The 14,902-nt window shown below is 44.9% G+C and overlaps 1 protein-coding gene across 6 annotated transcripts in view; it reads left to right on the top strand.

The window, feature by feature from the left end:
• Window positions 1–5,896: 5,896 nt before the first annotated feature.
• Window positions 5,897–14,902, top strand: part of chl1b (cell adhesion molecule L1-like b) — a 56,287-nt gene continuing 47,281 nt past the window's right edge. For 2 of the 6 annotated variants that reach the window (XM_052076054.1, XM_052076056.1), the window contains exon 1: window positions 5,904–6,063. The gene's annotated coding sequence lies outside the window, so the exon portion shown is untranslated. Of the gene's footprint in view, window positions 6,064–7,164; window positions 7,186–14,902 lie in introns of those variants that run through there. The other 4 variants (XM_052076051.1, XM_052076057.1, XM_052076055.1 and 1 more) reach the window with 4 other exon arrangements.

The raw sequence follows: 14,902 nt of genomic DNA on the forward strand, positions 1-14,902 counted from the left end.
TTCATCCAATTCCCCAGAAATGTCATTCTCAAAATCGCATTCCACGGCAGAAGAAAGGCCTCATTTCTCTTCTCATTCATGTCTTTCACAACATGGGCAATTGCATTCGGCAAATGATTTCCTCTTTAAATTTAGATTAGCAACGCAGTGAATGAAAGAGAAGCTGCAAAGGCCGATCTTGTCCCGGCTGGTTAAATACGCACGGCGATGAACTGACGCCAGCTCCCATTGTACTGTTTTGTCTCTGTATTCTCTACAATAAAGACGACACATGTGCGGAATGGATCTATGCGCTGCGGAATAAATTATCTCCTAACAGCGCGCTTAGCTGTAAAAGACAAGTGTGCCAAAACACAAATGCACATATCTAATGAGAACGCTTCATCTTTATCACAGTGTGTGACAGTTATATTACGGTCGGACGGCGGGTAGCGTATTCCCCACTCGTCCATTCACAAAATGACTGACAGACACTGGCACCGGTCTCCGATCGCATTTTAGAACGGCAAGATGTGGATTGCTATGGAAACAGATTTGATACAGCCTGGAGCCGCCAGACACTTGTGAATCACCCGACTAAATATCTCGTATGGGGATGCCCCCTTGTCGCTCTCATAAAAAGGAAATGATTCCGCAAAGGCGTATGATTAAGCCCGATCAGCGGAGCCGAACCTCTCCAGAGAGAGCGCCCGCACATGGCGCGGTCTGCCGAAGGAAAACTCGCTCATCCCCACCTGCTGCTGACATTAATTACGTCTCGGAAAGACGGATACAAGACAACTCGCATGAGCAATGGGGAAGCTCAATACGGCATTCCTTTGGATGGAACGAATGGGGCTTCAAAATTTGACGTGAATTTCATGAAAATGTGCCAAACGAAGCTGCGTTTTTCAAATTTCTAGCGTTTCCATTCAGGTTTTATTGTCGCAATTCTTGAAAATACAAATAAAAACAGGTGGATGAAAAGCCACCTAATAATCCTCCAAGAAATTGTCCAAGATGGAGGCTAACTTGCAATGCGACAAATAATTCTGAAAATAAAGAAAGAAAGAAATACGTAAATAGCTTGTGAGACCCTGCTAAACAAGTCTCTTATTTTGTATTTTTTTTGAAAGGCTGTTCTCGGGGTTCCCTCACAGAACACTGTACTATTGTTCTGACCTTTTGCCAACATAATCCATCTTCATTTTTGATGAAAGGCTATATGTGACTGGTATGGAGTGGTGAGCAACACACAGCCTCCTTATTTACTTCCGGCTCATTTATTCTCATTATGCAGCCCAGCAGACATCAGCGTGGGGATTTCTGTCCCATAGCGTTTCAATGATCCAGAGAAAGAGACAGCTAGAGAGAGAGAGAGAGAGGGCGGGAGAGAGAGAGAGAGAGAGAACAAGTGCACGGAAACAAACCAATGGGGGTGCATTCATTCTCCGCATGTGAACTTTGACACCTTTGACAGAGTTGGCCTCTGTTGTCAGGCTCTTCAATGGCACCAGCTCATTCTTTTCTTCTCAGCCTGCCCTGTCTGTGGGGGGGGAGTGGTGCTATGATTCCAAGTTGTTTCTATCCCTGTAGTCATCAGTGGGAAATGTTCAATCTGATCTGCAACATGTTAGCTAAGCAATGTGCCGCTTGAGGGTAAGAGCATGTCAACGGTCAGCGATGATTCGTGGCATGATAATCTTTCATCACCCCAGCGTTCGACCAAAATCAGCAAGAGAGCGGGGAAGCGGCAGTAAAACAGACCCTAAAGCTTTCATTCAATTTGAGAGTAGAAAACTTCACAAAGTCAACATTCAAACATTTCTACTGAGGTAGCGCTGTAGCAACCACAAATGCCCTCTGAGGACTCTGACAGTTGAATTTCGTACTGTGAGACTGATCAGCCAATCAGCGGCCCCGCTGCCGCTCGCTACCAACCAATCACAGCCCCCGGCTTAGCTAGCGCCCCCGGAATCGAGCTTGATCCAATGACTGGACGCTTGTTACGCTAAGGTCCGCCTTGCTGGTAGAAAAAAGTATCGTATGTTTGCTAATAAAGCCATTGTACCACAGCTCTTCGAGTATTTCACTTCGCCTGGTCGTCGCTCCGTACAGCGCCTCTGGTCCAGGGTATTCTGAAATAGGGAGCCTGAATAGCGAATGCTCAAGAGGGAATCTCCCAAAGACCAGCAGAACGTATGAAAGCCTCTAAAGCACATTTACAACAATTGCAAATGTTCACGGTACCATAGATTTCAGCAAGTACGTCCTTACCAGGTGAAAGAAGACCTCAGGCTCCGGTAAAACCTTTCGCACTTGCATGAGGGATGCACGAGAGAGTCCCGTCCTGGAAAAAAAAGCAAACAGATGCTCAGCAAATCTAATTGGATCTGTTGAGAGCACTCAACGCCATTTAGAAAGAAAAGCTGGCAAAAGTATCTTTTTACATACAGTATATGCCCCATTCAATCCACAGTGTAATCGTTTCAATCCGATTATGATAACGATAATCAGGTTTTAGAATCCAGTCAATATGCTCACTCCCACTCTTTGGAGAAGAACCCCCGCATCACGTTTCCTTTTTTGCGGTGCCAAGGATGAAAACGATATGAAGAGACGCTGCCAGTAGAAGTGTATATATCTTCATTCATTCATCCATTCATCTTCCGAGCCGCTTGATCCTCACTAGGGTCGCGGGGGGTGCTGGAGCCTATCCCAGCTGTCTTCGGGCAGTAGGCGGGGGACACCCTGAATCGGTTGCCAGCCAATCGCAGGGCACACAGAAACGAACAACCATTCGCACTCACACTCACACTCACACCTAGGGACAATTTAGAGTGTTCAATCAGCCTGCCACGCGTGTTTTTTGGAATGTGGGAGGAAACCGGAGCACCCGGAGAAAACCCATGCAAGCCCGGGGAGAACATGCAAACTCCACACAGGGAGGCCGGAGCTGGAATCGAACCCGGTACCTCTGCACTGTGAAGCCGACGTGCTAACCACTGGACTACCGGGCCGCCCATATATCTTCATAGTTTGCCTTATGTCATCGATTATATTGTGCAAATTTTCTTAACCTTTAGTGAAATAATCGCGGTTACAGAAAATAATTAGACAGCGATCTGGTCTCCACGTCACATCATTTGCAAATCAGCTGACTGTCAACAAACCAAAGAATTAATGCCAGTTTGGATTTTCAGACCATTTGTATTCATTGATGCCTGTGCACCCATACTCTAGTTGCTATGACAATCCTTGTTGCCTGGCACTCGCATCTGCATTGAAAAGTAGATACTGTACTAGATTCAGTTCCAGGCAAAAATGATGTCACCCACATTTCCCTGAAAGCAACTGAATTATCCCATTGAGGGATTTTCATTTATGCCCCAAACTCCATCCGGTACTGGCTAATGATCACAGTGACTCAGGGAGTCAGGAAGGATGGAAAGTCAGCCTCTTATTACGAGCACGGTGATAACATCTAACCACCACGTCATTTTTTTTTAGACCGGGAAACCACTCAATTTCTCAAAGGGACTGAAGTCGCGCAACTGACTTCTCAATGACCTTTTCCGAAGGCTCTTCAGATTCAACGAGTTTTTAATGACCCGGTGGAAATCAAACCTCCCTTTCAGAAGACTATTAGCTGACCGGTGTTGCGATCAATTGGCATGATGCAACACCGGTAGCAATATACTGCTGTATAGGCGAATGCACTGCAGTCCCAACGCGTAAAGCAAGCAGTCAACAGATGAGGCGGTTTATGGGCGCAAACGATAAGCAGCTAATTATCGATGTCACGTTCATCTGTTTAGGTGCTCCAAAAATCTGCTGCTTTGTCACAAATATACCATTGCTACCTTCTAAATTGCGTAGCTTTTTGATAGAAACCTGGAAATCAACGCTGAACTTGTCATTTGCTTTGGACGGCAAAAACACAAAACATGTTTGGTAAACAGTTATTGACTTTAAGAAGAATGAGCTGATTACCGAAAGGCTGAAAGATTTCAATGAGCTGAATTTGAGTAGATGTGAGGATAAGACTGCACTTAGAGGTTACCATGGTGACCTTATCTCCTTCAGAGTTATCGAACGGGACAATGATTCCGCTGAGAGATCTCCGCGAGATTGGGGCCCAACACAAAAACGCACCTTACTGCTTCTGTCCCCTCACATTGTGAGCGAATTCAAAATGGTGAATTCACTTCACAGCTGCTTCGGGTGTAACATCACCACTTTTGTGTCAACGATGGTCACGACAGGACGGCAGAAATAAACGGGGAGATCAGGGGCGTCCAAACGTTTTCCTTTGAGCAGCCGAATCTCCACATTCAGAACCCCCCCAAAAATAATTAATGGGATGTCTTCATAAATTAGCCATAGAGCACAAAATGGAAGCGGTTATTTTGCCTCTAAACTGGAATTTTAGAATGGAATTTTTTTCACAACGGTGGTGTGTCAGTAGTAATCGAGTTTGAGAGAAACAAACTACTTCAAACTACTTTCAGTCTGTTACAAGGTGCAGTTTTGCCACTGCTTTTTATCATACTCATGTATGTTTCTGTTTTTTTTTTTCCCAAGATGGCGCCCGAGTAGGCAGCCTTCGGCAAGTGCTCTTCAAGAGCCTTGCTTTTTTTGTTCTTTTTTTGCTGTTTTTGTCTTTTGTTTTGTCACATGTTGTTTGTTGTTTCATTGTGTGGACCCGATATGGACTGTTTTCAGCGCTTTTTGGCCACGACATTCGTCAAAGGAGCAGTATCTGTGTATCAGTATCTTGGTGGTTGCGCCTTCTCGGCAGCACGCCTGTACCAGCACAGATTTTGATTGGGAGGAATGTCGGCGCCATCGACTGTCGGTGCTGGACAGACCTGGGGCGCTTGTGTTTTTTGCGCCAGTAATGGGCAGCATTTTTCACAACCCCGATTTGTTCAGTGGCTATGTCAGCGCTGTTGGACAGTCGGCGTTGGTGCAGCTGGATGGATGGCCGCTGAAGTTGAGGATGAGGAGAGAGGAGCGTTGGCGAAGAGCGCCGATGCGTATTTGGAACCGTGAGTCGCCGCTTGGAATTGAAATGGATTTCCATGGGACAGGAGAAGTGAACCAATCTCTTTTTTCGTCAATGGATGCTACAGCTTCTTGTTGACTTTGAAACTTAGCTTGTAGCCGACGTGTGCACATTTTGAGCATGACGTCTCTGATCCACTGGTTAAAGGACACTTTGATTCTCTCCTCTTTCATCTCAAACCGCTTCAAACAACAAAGCGTGTGACGGAAAAGTGGTTAGGACAGCACGACTGTCCGTGTTTTATGTTATGTGTTGTGTTTATTATTTTACTTTATGTTAACTGTTTTGTAAAGCGCTTTGTTACAGCTGCCGCTGTTGTGAAAGCGCTATATAAATCAGCATGTATTGTATTGTATTGTATTGGTGTATATAACGGAGTTACAGAATTACATTGATCCCAGTCCACCACTTCAAAGATCAACCAATGGCAATTTTTGGATTATTCTTTTGATTTCATTTTTTTTAAGATTGGCAGACAAGTAGGTCTGAATGAGTTCGTATTGATCTCATTATCTTGTAAGTGCGCCTTTATATTCGCTTCATTCTGCAAATGAGCAGCATCCTCACGCAGTGAGTTGACCTCACTGCATCTCCAGCCAGTAAGACCTGCTCATTCTTAAGCGTAACGTCGCTGTCACTGTATTTTTTTTTTCGGGGGTGGGGTTGTGTGGGGGGGCTTTAACCCGGTCACGACGTGGGGAAGTTGCCCAGTGCTTTTTCGGTGTTGCCATGGTTTTTTTTTTTTTTTCTAAAACCTATTGACTGCGACGGGGTCCCCGCTTTTATTTGAGTCAGTCTTTGTGGAGGCGGAGGAAGAAACCGCTATTAGTTTTTTTTTTCTTCTTCCAGAGGCGGGGGGGAGTGGCACAAGCAGCATCCACGATAGGAGGAGGGGTGGTTGGTCCATAGCTCAGAGCCGCTCACTGCAAGGCGGGCAAACGGCACATCCATCTGCACGCCTTGGCTCGGGGGATTTATCCAACTTGGTGAAGGTCTGCCTTATGCTGCACCTGAAGGTTAGTTTCAAGAATTATTCTTTTCCAAAAAAACAAAAAACAATGCTTGTGACTATGCTTTGAAAACCAGGGGCACTTGTTAGTTGTTGCACTTTATGGGAGCTCTCACACTACTGGAATTTGAGCACTTGTGACGACTGTTAAAGTCGGCCGGCTGCATGAATGTCCTCATATTTGACCTTTTTATTTATTTATTGCTACTTTAAACAGCTCCTCATAATGCTGCTCACTTCTGCTAAATTCGGCTACATCGCAGTTCAGGTGATTCAACCCTTAAATTAAACTAGGACTACAAATAATATCGTCGGTATTTGGTTGCGTTATTTGTGTTTTCTGAAAGTAAAAAAAAAAAAAAAGACAAAATCACTTTGTTCATATTTTAGGGAAAGTGACGATATGGAACATATGGGTCAATATTTTTGCCTCTTGAAAATAATGAAAAACTTTTTTGAAAGCTGATGTTAGCTCTTGTTGACAGGACATTATATATTTTATGTGTAGTTCTGAGCCGAGATGATCATTTTGATCTTCGGGACCGTGTATTACATCACTCTTTGTGTACTCCTGATCATGAAGTCACAATCAATCCGCTTACTCATATCAACACTTAATAAGAGTCCGAAGTTCATATTGTCATCACATTGGCAAAATATCATAGAAGTTCCAACATCACAGCTACAATCAATGGGAAGGCAATTTGGATTAGACACACTTTTAAATTGTACTTCCCCGTCGCCACTCGTGCCATGGCTGTAAATATCACACGTTTATTACAAGGTTATAATGACCGATGAGACTGTGTGAATAAAAAAGACATTAGATTAGATTGGGGCAGTGCTTTTTGCTCATAGCTCGAAGTAATTGATGGGGCTCTGTCCATGTGTGGCTTTTGTATACTGACCTTGTGGCCTTGATGAATTTATAGACCGGATGCATCTCATTTGGTTAACAGTGATCACCTCATATCAGATATCAATGTTACTGCACTTTCTCATCACCCACAATTCCTTTAAAAAAGCACAATATTCAAAGTCTCCATTCTTTTTCTTTTCCAGAAATTGAACAAAGCTAACATAGCCCACCCCGTGCGGCTCAACGTCGTCATACGTCAACCTTTTGAAGGTCAGCCTGACATTAATTAATGTCGTTATCTCGAGCTGCTCTTCAAGCAAAGTCGATCTTATTTACGAACGGGGACGCACACGTGTAAGCGCGCATGCGCGATTAGAATTTGTTCGGGTCCTGGAATTGAATGTGTAAGCCAACGCCATGGGCTTGTAATAGCACTCGTCATCACACACGGTGCACAGCCTCTCGCTATTCAGGGCACTGGTGCTTTGTGTCCACAAGTAGGTCAAATGTTTCTCACCAAACAATTTGAGCAGGAGCCAGTAATTGGACGGGCAATAAGTGTCCAGCATCTCCCAACGAGCCCGTGGCGGCCAGTCTCCGGCCTCTTAATATGCAGCTCCAACCTGATGCATTTCATGGACCCTTTCATGCTTTTTAATCGCTTAGATCACAGAATGCGGCAAACAGAACATCCTTTGTAACGGCGGACAAGCTCGTTTTTCATATCTTAGCGCTTGGTGCACTCGGTCGACTGCGAATGTACTTCAAATGCTTCCTTCGAAGTCAGGAAACATCGACGTTCCGACCGCATCGGTGAGGTTTCCCACTGTGGGAACTCTCTTTGCGCCAGACGACACACAGACTCGAAAACACAAAGACTCGCGTTCCAAACGTGTCTTATTTTCTTTATTTTGGTGATTGCGCAACTTCACAAAAGGCCTCTGAAGGTGAACATGCATTGAAGATGGGAGATGAAAGCAGGCTTCACCTGTTAGGATCGTGTTTGCCTTGCAACAGACGCACCTGTGATGATAGTCGGTGTGGGTGCATGGATGTGTGTGTGTGTGTGTGTGTGTGTCTGTTTGCTCTCGCACATGCGTCACGTTGTATGAGAAAGAAACAGATTCCCCCTTCTCTTTGTATTCAACGCTTTTGATGGTATACACGTATGGAAAGCAAGAATGATGTGGTGCGATGCGGATGATCCAACGGCTTGTAATAAGGCGACTTCCGTGTCCCTATCATCACCATGGCAACCGTGAAATCACCTCCCATCGTGGTTTATAATATCGGTAGACCAGTGTTGGACACCTTTTGTGTTTGTTGGAAGTAAAATTACTCACCCAGGAGTGCACATTGATAGTACGAGATGAGATAATGTACCGTATCTTACCATATAGAATGGTTTATTCTTTATAATCAGATGTTTGACTTTATAAGATCCATAACAAGATAACATTATCTTCAGAAAGACAAACTGAAGTATGAGATTATTAAATTTTCGACCTGTCAAATGGAAGCAGTGGTAGGGGAAGTCCTTAGCTAACATCAATTAGCAGCAAGGATTGGAAATATCAGAATATTCTTGTGACCGGCACAAGCCTGGCCGGACAAGCTGTGTAAGTTGGCGCAGAGGCGGGTTAGACCGAGTGTTGGTATCTGCGCAGCTACGTGCAAGACAGTATATTTTAAAAAGGATGGTGTGCACCGTCGTGGGCGTAAACATGGCGTGCATGATTTGCTGCCAATCGAAGTTGCTCGTCGTAGGACATATCGCTGGAACCAGGTGGTTTTGCAATCTTAAAAAGGACTCCCCATGTGATTGGCAGGCAATATCAAGTGACATGTGGCACCTGGCGAGAAGCCTGACCTTAATTGAGGTTCAGCTTGGGCTCCAGAGCTAGCAGCAATTCCGGCGGCGACCCATGATCCCAAGTGCTTCCATGCCTCGCAATAGCAGAGCCATCTCGCATGAAATGCACCGACCATATTCGCAAAGGGACTCCATTATAGAGTCCATATTTGCAAAAGGACTGCGAGTGTGTTCGATAAGATGAAATACGAATTCTCCCGACTGCTTCCAAGCTACGTGCATGTCTATCGAATACATTTTTTGTAATGCGGAGTGGGTCAGAGAAGACTTGCGGGGGTTCTGGAGAATCATTTTTTTCTTGCAGCCTCCACAAAAGAGGAAATGGAGGGATTGGAAGTGGCGGCCATCAGAATCAAGGTTTACTTGTTATGTAACATGTTGCTGTGTAATTGAGGCCACCGAGTGTGATGAATGGTTTCTTGCGCAACACAAACACAATCAATGGCACTGGCGGTGAGTTCAATGCCATTCTATTTTTTTTAGCACTTTCCACACAGCTTGGAATAGCATGCCTTGAAAAAAGTGAGTGGCTGGCCATGTTCAATGTGCATGCACAGTTGCCTGAGTGCTTCTCTTGGGGTACTGACAATTTTTTTCACCCAGCATTTTACACAGCTCACAGCTCACCACTTGCAAAGCAACAATTCTTCTTATTTTTGTACTTTGTGCACGGATCAAAATCCCCACATTATTTACTCATACCTCGGGCTATTTTTCAGAGATTTTTAATCAGAATGTTGTTTGTCCGGTCATGCTCTTGTTATTTCTACGCTTCACTTATTATTTAAGAAAAATTGTATTATGCTGCCAAACAAAGAAACAAATCTGTTGGTCCAGTTGTTGACACTTGAACCTCAGTTCATAAAACTGTTCACAAACCAAATGGGTTGAGGCAAAAACAAGTTGTTTCTCTTAATGAACCATGTCTCGGTGAAGCACAGTTAACAGTGAAGCACCCGATATCACGTTGTGTGTGCTTTCTCTCACAATTTGTTCCGGGCGTTACGTATTTCAGTTATTTTTGCTTTTTGCTGGAAACTAGTCCTCGGTATTGCTCGCGAGAAAGTGAAATTGATGTTCTGAGGAAGCTCAAGAAAGCGTTGCAGTTCCGGCAGTGAGCTCTTTGTGTTTTTATTTCATTGTTTCTTATGAAGAACTGTAAACTCTGCAGTGCGACAAAGCACATTTTCACAACATAACGTCCAGAGATGCTGTCATGGGTGGGTTGTCTACCGGGAGGAGGTTGGCAGCTTGGTTGGAGGTTCCCGGCTTGACATGCTCACATGCGCTTAGGCCGGCTGTTTTTTTTTTTAAATTATGGGTGAAGAAGAAAAACTCGTACCTCTGACAGTTTCGGCTGTCACTTCAGGCTTCGTCTGAGCTGTCACTGCTTCCTTTTGGCGTGTCTTGAAAACATTTCACTGGGTCAGGAAACCTTCAAAATAAGGCTCCCTTGATACGGTCAAGGCTGCGCAATAACCGCCTTTTCTCTTCACCCCAAAAAAATAAAAAATAAAAAACAAAGACAATTGTCTGGACTAAAATAAACCATCAACCAAATTCAACTAATAAGTAGGCAAGATGATCATTGTAGCGCTGTAATGGCTTGATTCAAATTTTTGTTTTTGGGGGAAAAATGTTGATTCATAAATGAATCTTGTGGCAAATGGTGTTCATGAACGGAACTCATTCATTCATTCATCTTCCGTACCGCTTGATCCTCACTAGGGTCGCGGGGGGTGCTGGAGCCCATCCCAGCCGTCTTCGGGCAGTAGGCGGGGGACACCCTGAATCGGTTGCCAGCCAATCGCAGGGCACACATAGACGAACAACCATCCTCGCTTACACTCACACCTAGGGACAATTTAGAGTGTTCAATCAGCCTGCCATGCATATTTTTTGGAATGTGGGAGGAAACCGGAGCACCCGGAGAAAACCCACGCAGGCCCGGGGAGAACATGCAAACTCCACACAGGGAGGCCGGAGCTGGAATCGAACCCGGTACCTCTGCACTGTGAAGCCGACGTGCTAACCACTGGTCTACCGGGCCGCCCTGAACGGAACTTCAACTGCATAATATTGTATGCTGCAAAAAATGTGTTCCATTTTTGAATCGAACCAGGTCGCTGGGTTCATTCGTCCAATTTAATGTACTTAAATCAATACTAGATAACAACAACAAAAAAGGGCTCCACTTGGTGAAAGCACTTCAGATCCGACTGTGTAGAGCTTTTTGTTTTTTCATTTCCCCCTACATGCCTTGCGATTGACTTGGGACCAGTCCACGCGCTACCGGTCGATCACGATCGACGTATTGGGCACCCCTGGTGTCGTGGCTCAGCTAAGACTTCAAAACAGAACTATGACAATGCTGGACTCATGTCCATAAAATGCAATGCTCATGTAAAAAACATTGTGGGACACTGCCGCCAAAACCTCCAAGGAGCACCAAAGATGACAGCTATGCCCAAATGAGTAAAAAAGCCATCGCCCTTAAGTCACTGGTTAAAGCAAAAATTTCCATTTCAATTGCAGGTTCGCTTTGGGACAATTCCCGCATACAGAGGGAAGGCACACAATGAACACGGGAATAAAAGTGACAAATGGAGAGAATAGAACCGAGGAGAACGGTATTACTAGCTTTGTGTTCCGTGAAGGGTATTGTGTGTTGCTTCATGGGTAAGGATCCAAGGGGACCCCTGGGACATGGAAGTGAAGGGCATCAAGCATGAGGGAGGGACGTATGTGACAGAGGAAGGAACTTAAACAGGCCTCGGATTGTTCACACACCCTTCTGATGAAATTGTTCATTGTCATCACCAAGTTGATGGTCATAGTGAATCAATAAGAAGACTGAAGTCCAGACTGAAGTCCAGAAAGAGCTTTATGACTGTCCATAGTTTAGATCCTGAGCAGTCAACAAACCACAGGCTCGAAAAATGGAGAGAATGGGACAGCTCTGCACTAAATGGTGCAATCCAAAGCCCAAACGAACATCTTCCAAGTGGAACAGCCCTCTCAAGAAGGAACTGGGTGACATTAAATAGAGCTAGAACCAGAGTAGGCAAGACTCGGAACAACGCCTATAAATGGGGACTCTCACTCAGCAGTGAATGTCCGTGTGGCCACCCAATACAAACAATGGAGCACTTTCTTCGGGACTGTGAACTGGGGCCCACCTGCACCGATCAAGACCTCTTAGACACTAGTGATGCTGCCAAGCAATGGATCCAGTACTGACGCGACAAGATATGATGATGACCAAGTTGAATCACAAAATTATTCCACTCCACATTTCTGACATTCATTTGAGAACTATTACCATCCATCCATCATCGTGTCCCGCTTATCCGGGGTCAGGTCTCAGGGGCGGCGGCTTTCGAGGGAAGCCCAGACCTCCCTCTCCCCAGCCAGTTTTGTCCAGCTCTTCCGGGTTGGGAGGAATAAGAAGAAATCGGTAGACTGTTTAGACGATTGTCATTTTGTGCGAAAACTGAAAACGCAGTGGGTGTGGTTCTGTATTATGTGCAAAGACCCACCCCCCACCAACCTCCCTGATGGTGGGAAACACATAGGGTTGTCATTCATTTGAACCAGGTTGCAAACTTGTGATGTCATTGTGAAGGTGCTGTGACAATGGGCCTGACATGAGGTGTAAAATAGATGCTTCCCCCGGGATCTCATTAATACACGTGGTGCTCCCTGCAAGAGGAAGGCGAGAAGCCCCAAACAGGCGCACACCTGTGTCGGCCATGCTCATTTGCTGTGAACTTGAAGCGCTGGTGTTTGTTCTGCATCGTAAGTGGCTGTTTATTCGCCCAGTGACATGTTAACACAACACGGTTTTCCAAAGCGAAGATTAGTGAGCAAATCAAGCGTGATTAGACTCACGAAACCAAAAGCCGACCTGCCGAGTGGTCAATTTGCTAATTGGGCTACCACCTGAACCAGGTCTGTAATCCGTATTTTTTTTGGTAAATGCGGCCCCATTGACCCATTTAATTTATTGGAGAATTCATGAACAACCAGTGACCTAATCTCTTCACCCTAATTGGCAGAGAGGATTGTTTTAAGGCTTACTAACAAGAACGCGCTGGCTGGGTTGTGTAGCAGAGCTCGGAAAATGTACTGCACTGCTGCAACATGTTTGGACATTTTTAGAAGTACTTTGCTTAATTTAAAAAAACATTCATAAGCAGTTTGTCAAGTCAAGTCAAGAGTATTTCTCGAGCACTTTCAAACAGCCATCGCTGCATACAAAGTGCTGTACATGGAGCGATTTAACATACACAATAAACAGTAAGCCGAATCGCTAATAAAGGCGGTAGAAAGCACCAAGCAGTAAAATCAAGAACAAATCGAAGTCATGCTGAGTCGAACGCCAAAGAATGCAAGTGATTGTCAATGTAAGACAAACATCCAAAGGTCATTTTCAAACATCCCCTACTTAGTGCTAGCTACGAGTGCTACATGAGCATTTCTCTTCCAGTGCTACTCAAAGATTCGGCCGCATCATCTTGTCAGAGCCGTGAGCAAGAAAACAAAAGCAAATTGCTGCAACCCAAACAGTGAAGTTTGTTTTTTGTAAGTCTCTCGTTACTCCACAGAGGGATGCTAGCATAAACCACTTTTGTTCGGGAAAACTGGCCAAAATAAAGGGATTGAAGATAGCCCAGCAAAGACAAATCCTAGCCAGATCCAACTCTGTGATGCTACCATCAGCCTCTGAGTGACGTATAACACACGTTTTGAACGCAATTGTATTTCTGTACCGATGTCTAAACCTCCTTTGTTTTGTGAGGTGTGTCATCTTCCTGGCACGCACAGTAAAGGAGTGATTCAGAGAGGAGCTCCACACCTCCTTGAAAAAGTTTGTTGTCACATTTGCATTTAAATGGACTTCTTGGCTCCATGATTGACTTCTTGAATGAGTGACAGATTAGGGCAGTGACTTTGCCTCTTAATTCGCTTGCACAGCAAGAGAATTAATATTCAGTGAACAGCTCGTTAATCACATTTTATTTCATTGTATAGGCAAAAACATCGGGTGATAAATTTTCTCAGAAATGCAGCTTCAATTGTACCTAGTCAGACTTAACCGCAGTGCAGTGGGATGTACCACCGGACCATAACTGAAGTGGCTGATCTCAAGAAGTCCTATCAGTGGCTAGAGAGGGCTGGCCTGAAGGACAGCACAGAGGCACTCATCCTGGCTGCTCAGGAGCAGGCCTTGAGCACCAGAGCCATCGAGGCCCAGATATACCACACCAGACAAGACCCAAGGTGTAGGTTGTGCAAAGAGGCACCTGAGACGATCCAACACATAACTGCAGGGTGTAAGATGCTGGCAGGGAAAGCCTACATAGAACGCCATAACCAGGTGGCTGGCATAGTATACCGAAACATCTGTGCGGAGTATGGACTGGAAACCCCAAGGTCAAAATGGGAAACACCTCCGAAGGTGGTGGAGAATGACAGAGCGAAGATCCTGTGGGACTTCCAGATCCAGACTGACAAGATGGTAATGGCGAACCAACCAGATATCGTGATCATAGATAAAGGGCAGAGGAAAGCCGTTGTAGTGCATGTAGCGGTCCCAAGTGATGGAAACATCAGGAAGAAGGAACATGAGAAACTCGAGAAATACCAAGGGCTCAGAGAGGAGCAGGAGAGAGCCTGGAAGGTAAAGGTGACAGTCGTGCCTGTGGTGGTCGGAGCACTCGGGGCAGTGACCCCTAAACTAGATGAGTGGTTGCAACGGATCCCGGGAACAACATCGGACATCTCAGTCCAGAAATGTGCAGTGCTGGGAACAGCAAGGATACTGCGCAGAACCCTCAAGCTTCCTGGCCTCTGGTAGAGGACCCGAGCTGAATGAGGGACGGACACCACCCGAGGGGTGAGATGAGGATTTTTTTATATATATATATATATATATATATATATATATATATATATATATATATATTCAAAGCAGGGCTTGAAATTTTGCTTTTAAACTCTACCAACATTTATTTGGGGCGTTGGGCCAGCAAAGATTTCATTACTTTGTGCAAGGATCTAAAGTTGTAGCAGATGAGCGCTTATTTAATGTGTCATATTATTGTTATTATT

Source organism: Hippocampus zosterae, chromosome 9 (assembly GCF_025434085.1).
Source record: "Hippocampus zosterae strain Florida chromosome 9, ASM2543408v3, whole genome shotgun sequence".
In the NCBI taxonomy this organism is placed as follows: Eukaryota; Metazoa; Chordata; class Actinopteri; order Syngnathiformes; family Syngnathidae; genus Hippocampus; species Hippocampus zosterae.